This window comes from Drosophila sulfurigaster, unplaced genomic scaffold, assembly GCF_023558435.1.
Source record: "Drosophila sulfurigaster albostrigata strain 15112-1811.04 unplaced genomic scaffold, ASM2355843v2 ctg56_pilon, whole genome shotgun sequence".
Taxonomy (NCBI): Eukaryota; Metazoa; Arthropoda; class Insecta; order Diptera; family Drosophilidae; genus Drosophila; species Drosophila sulfurigaster.
Genome location: NW_026909720.1, coordinates 38,618 through 44,617, shown reverse-complemented (window position 1 = coordinate 44,617; position 6,000 = coordinate 38,618). Strand labels below are relative to the sequence as shown.

The following is a 6,000-nucleotide window of genomic DNA, read 5'->3' as shown; positions in this document are numbered from 1 at the left end:
TTATGTTATTTTCTTTGCTTGTTGCTTGTTTTGCTTTTTTTGTACATTTGTATTTGTATTTAATATTTTTTTTTAATCACTTAATCACTATGCTTAGGCTAAAAGATACATCCGGTGAATCTCCCACGACGGTCCTCTGGGTGAATCCTTTTTATCCTGTGGCAACAGCGACTTGCGGATTACTAGGGTCCCTCGGTGACACTTGCTTCGTGGTGTCCTGCGGACGGGCACAACAGGACGTCAGCGGCAAAGTTTTTTATTTGGACCACGTTCGATTTTTCGCGGCACCGTTTTTTTGTATCGGCACTATTACTCGCGGTTGTTAACTAGCGGCTAATTGAGGCGCTCTCACTTTAACAACGACGCGATGAACGGGTCCCTGCTCGGGCGCCAATTAACAAAATTGATTGATTTTGTTTTAAAAAAAAGCCAAGTGCATTATTTAAGAGTTGGATTAGAACTAACTTAAACAATCTAAATTATTAAAATTTAAAGCTCTGCTGCTGTCGCCGCTGTCGCTGTCGCCGCTGTCGCTGTCGCCGCTGTCGCTGTCGCCGCTGTCGCTGTCGCTGCCGGATGTAGCCGCTGCAGTTGTCGCGCTGGGTGTTGGGTGTCCGAGGCTTGGTCCCACGGTTTGGGCGTTACGCAAGGTGCTGGACATTGGAGATGGTTTCTGCTGACGAGGCGCAAGTGGCTATGGTTATGTGCAGGTGCGCCGTTGGTTTGGTCGTTGCTCCGATGGTGTCTTATGCTGAATCGGAGCGCGTGTTGTCTCGGTACATTGGAGTGCATTAGCACTGGCGATGCATAGCTATGGTTTTGATAATGTGTGGCCTTGTGTTGTCTCTTGTGTTGTCTCGGTGCATTGGAGTGCATTGACACTGGTTATGGGATTTGGTAATGTGTGGCCTTAACTTATATAATCATCATGTAAGGGACTGTAGCGTGGCATAATACAAGTTGTTGAATTTATTTCGTCTACTTGAAGAGGTAAACTATTGTTTACTACTTCATCACTTTTAATTTCATCATCATATTCAAACCAAAAAAACAAAGTTGATGAAATTTCTGACGACCGAACCACTCATCAATTTTTTTAATGTATTTTTCCATCAATGTATTTTTTCATCATCATTTGAGCTACTACTAATTTCGTTTGTTAAAAACTATCCCATATTATAACGTCAGCTTACAAGGCTTGGAGATATCAAAAATTGCACTTAAAAACGGTGGGAACGCTGAAGGACTTGTAGCTAGCTCACACTATCCCATTTTCTATATACCATATACATTTATATTTCAATCTACGAATTTTCATTGTGCAAAACGCTAAGAAAGGGCTTCATAGTTTTATACATTTATGATAAGAATGATCAACAAAATGTTGTTGTATTTGCTATAAGCTTACACTTACAGATAAGCTTCAACCTATTACCCAGACCTCCGCCCAGACTTGGAGCAAGCTCAGACTTGCACCCTTTAGCTGATTAAATTCTTAGTCATGCCCTTGAACTTAGTCTTGATTTACGGAACGCGGCTTATCTACTTCTTGTTTTTCACACAATAAATGCTGAGTCATGACCTTGAGCAGCAAAACTGTCCCCGTAACCACATATACTACCCACTGTGGGCCGCACCCCAGCAATGCAAGCACTCCAGTAAGAGCAGCAAGGGTCAGTTAAAACACAGACAGTGTGGTTGTGCTGAGCAGATGACTACGTTTGTATTGCAATCGAGAGCGCAAGCGTGTGGAGATACCTGACAGTTGCAGCACAGAGCCAATCACAGAACACGACGCAACTGACGCAATCAATGATCACAATTACTCCTTGAGCCTCCGATCAAACTCACTCGATAAGATAGCAGATCGCGAGCAAACGAAAGTAAAGCACAAGGAGAGACAGTGATAACAGCAGCGACCACAACATCTGAAACACCAAAATCACCAGCAGCAACAAATACGACAACAACATACTCTAGCAGTGGCACTAACATAACAATAGGTGCCAGCAATGTAGACAATATTGATGCACTACGTCGACAACTATAGCAACAACCACATCAACGACGACAAAAAGTACAAAAGCCAATACAACTGCAACAGCAATCAATTTAATAGCAGAGCTCTACTACGGACCCTGTACCCTCAATGACCACTACAACTCTGCCACTTCTAAACACAACAACAACAAATAGGATAACAACTACAGGACAGAGTGATACAGAGTGTTCACCTCTCAGATACAGAGTGTTCATCTCCCAATGGATATTATAATCAATAAGACTAGACGAAAATTTGAATGTAATTAAATAATATTAATTAATTTACCAAATCTCATCAATCTATACAAGGTCATACCGAAAATAAATAAAGATTAGATAATATGTCGCCGCAGCCAGGAGCATACATGAAGCCGCTACAACATATTGACCATCATTGGGTTCACTGAGCAGATGCCAGCTCCCAAACAATGCATCGCAAGTGGATGTTGGAGGTCATTAGGCCATTGCAAGGGTTGCCGCACTGATACGGAAGATGCCAGTACTATTTCATTCGGTACTCTTGTGATACTGTAAGAGTGGCCAATTGGGAGCGGACGCCAGCACTCAAACCAATCATCACACAGCAATGATTGAAGTCTTCCCTGTTAGGCCTCAATCACGATAAGTTAAGTTAAGTAATATAGTGCACTGGCATACAAGCTGCTGATACCAAACCATTTGGCCCACTTGACCAAATAGACGCAGCATATGGCAGCAATTGGAGGGTCACACTGAATCGCTGTCGTCGAGAAACACATTGCAGCAATCCATTTAGATGAACGATTAAAAAAGTGATCCAGACACTCACTCTAAAATAGAAAATAACATGGTTGTTAGTTTATAATCTGCTACTAAATGTATAGAGGTCAAATTCTCACTCTGTGTAAATACATAAGTATAAATGTTTGTGTGTGTGTCTGTATGATGTACTCACCTCACAACTACAGTTTAACACGATTCCAACTCTGACAATGATAAAAAATTAGTTTAATTCCAATGCAATACACAATACTCAATACTAACCGTAACAACTCCTGCCAATCAACGGTGACAACAACACTGACGACTTCCACACTGGATGATTATAAGGACACCTGCAATACTTACCTGAAGACAATCATAAACTGTCGTGGATGCGTGTTCTGGAATTAAACATTATAATTATTTATATTTTCACGAAATTCACGTATTTCTACGAAAATTCAATGTTTTTGACTTATTTGTTTACCTTTGCTCGCTTAAGTGTGACCATGTACAAGTTTTGATTTGGACGTTGACGTACTAACGGCAGTACCATCAAGTGGCCCAGCGATACCAAGCACGGGCTTGTTGACGCGCGGACAAAACAAAATAAATTTGTGAACAGCATGCATTAAACGAAAATCGCGAATAAATATTAAACGACGCTGGACAGTTAATTAAATTAGATTCAAAATATGTTAGAATAAATGTATAATAAGATAAATAACAATTAAATACTCGATAAATAAGCTAATAATAAGGTTTTAAGCAAAGGAATAGATTTACTAGAGCAAACTACGTTATTGAGATTATTATAGTTCACACACAGAATACGGAAGGGATTATGTCAAGCAAAGTTAGTAGATCTACGTGAAATGCGAAGTGGAAGAAAATTTCTAGTGATCCTGACAGGAACTGCAAAACTAATTTGACTTAATAGCTCCAAAGAGTCTATTTCACCATTAATTAGTCTCTGTATAAAAACAGCACCTTGCATAGTTCTGCGGTCAGAAAGAGAAGGAAGGTTTAGTAATAAAAGTCTACTGCGATATGGTGGTAATCTAATATTAGGATTCCAATTTAAACTATGAAGAGCAAATAATAAGAATTGTTTCTGCACCGATTCAATCCTATCTTGATAATCCCTATACTGGGGATTCCAGACAAGAGATCCGTACTCAAGGATAGGACGAACCAGTGAGACGTACAAAGTCTTAGTGATGTAGGGATCATTGAACTCTTTCGACCAGCGTTTTATAAATCCCAGAACCTATTTACCCATGGCCCTATTTACAGCAGATAGAATATGTTTATCGAATTTTAGTTTTTCATCAAGCAGAACCCCCTAAGTCATTCACACCTTCAATTCGCTCAAGAGGCGTAACATATAGTTATTTAACTGGGAAGAACCCCTACAAAAGGTCATAAACTTACACTTATTGCAGTTGAGATGTAACATATTTACTCTGCACCAAGATTCTAGACGATTAAGGTCATATTGTAACAGTGAGCTCGCAAGACTATCATTAAATGTCAGGCAAAGCTTAACGTCATCGGCGTACATAGGTACACGGGAATGCTCAATAACAGAAGGAAGATCATTTATGAACAAAGTTAACAATAGAGGACCCAAATGACTGCCCTGGGGCACACCAGAAGTGACTTGGACACATTTAGATTCAAAACCATTATAATAAACATTCTGAATTCTGTTGGAAAGGTATGAGGATATCCACTCAATTAGTCTATGAGGAAACCCTAAAGCATTAAGTTTATACAGTAAGAGGTGATGATTAACAGAGTCAAAAGCCTTACTAAAATCGGTGTAAATGACGTCCGTTTGCATTTTATTCTCGAATCCTTTAATTACAATAGAAGAGAACTCCAATAATCCGCGATAATTTTGAACTTTAGATTTACTCCCTTTTTTTAGGATAGGTATAATGTATGATTTTTTCCAGATTTTAGGAAAAGAACATGAGTTAACGGATAATTCAAACAATTTAAAAAGCGGTTTACAGATACTACCAGCACAATACCTTAGCACACAACTATGTACTCCATCCGGACATGCCGTAAAAAACAGGTTTTATAGCCAATAGTTCCGTTAAAATAGAGCTTTCAGTAATTAAAGGACCAAAAATACAATTAGATGAATTTAACTAATAAGGATAAGAAAAGGAATTTTGAGAACTTGGGACAGAATATGTCGTTTGGAAAAAGTCCGCAAATAAATCGGCAACATCATGACCATTAGATACTGTCATATTCTCCAAAGACATAAATGCTGGTGATGACGCGGATCTACGCTTCGAGTTAACGACTTGGAACATCCACTGGGACAGAAAGCTCGATTGGGGTAATCGACAGACGCGTATTGGCCTTTTTACGCTTCGGAGACTCGGTCAAGAGCTTCATACTCTTAAACCCAGAATCCAAAGCAGAAAAGCCATCGGAGAGTTTTTTAAAGCCCGCCAATATATCTTTAAACCCAGTTCGCGTCTGCCGTATAAACCCAGCAATATTGCGTTCAGAGTCCCTACAATGTTCACAAGTCCATCTCAATCCAGACTTGGCCGAAATCAAATCAACAATACGGCCGTTAAAGCCAGCACATTTTTCATGTGCAACGTTGTCGCATAACCAGCAACAAACAAAACCCATTTTGGCACCAACTGGCACCCGGCATTTCTTGTTATAACAGACCAACATGTTGCTAAAACAAATATTATTAAACCAATTAAAAACCAAAAAAGAAATAAATCAAAATAGATAAATTATTTGCAAACTAATATGATCTGTACTTACGAAGAGCACAAAACACAGAGAGTATGCACAGGTCGAGCGAGACGTAAGATAGGTAGGCAACTACAACACCAAGAGAGGGAGAGTTACTATTCTAAAGAGCGTTGAGAGCACAAAGCACAAGCACTGAGAGTAAAGCGCGGGTCGAGCGAGACATCACCAAGAGAGGGAGAGTTAACTATTGTAACAGCGTTGAGCGCAAAGAATAGCAAGTGAAAAAAGAAGAGCGCGAAAGTAAACAAAAATACAAAATCAAACTGCAGCGGCAATGAAAACAGAATTGTTTTGCTAACAAATCAAAGCAATGTTTGACCACACAATTTGTTGTTATATTTTATATATAAATACAAGAAAGCACACAGCGATTTAACGATCTGTAGTTAAACACAAGTGAGAGAGTAAAATTAATGT

General features: G+C 39.4%; 1 long non-coding RNA gene across 1 annotated transcript; it reads right to left on the bottom strand.

Annotated features, from left to right (window-relative positions):
• Positions 1–2,763: 2,763 nt before the first annotated feature.
• LOC133849967 (uncharacterized) lies at positions 2,764–3,304 on the bottom strand. Its single transcript, XR_009895545.1, has 4 exons — positions 3,272–3,304; positions 3,067–3,185; positions 2,922–3,008; positions 2,764–2,852 (listed from the first exon to the last, which is right to left on the bottom strand). It is a non-coding gene; the product is annotated as an uncharacterized LOC133849967 (long non-coding RNA).
• Positions 3,305–6,000: the final 2,696 nt, after the last annotated feature.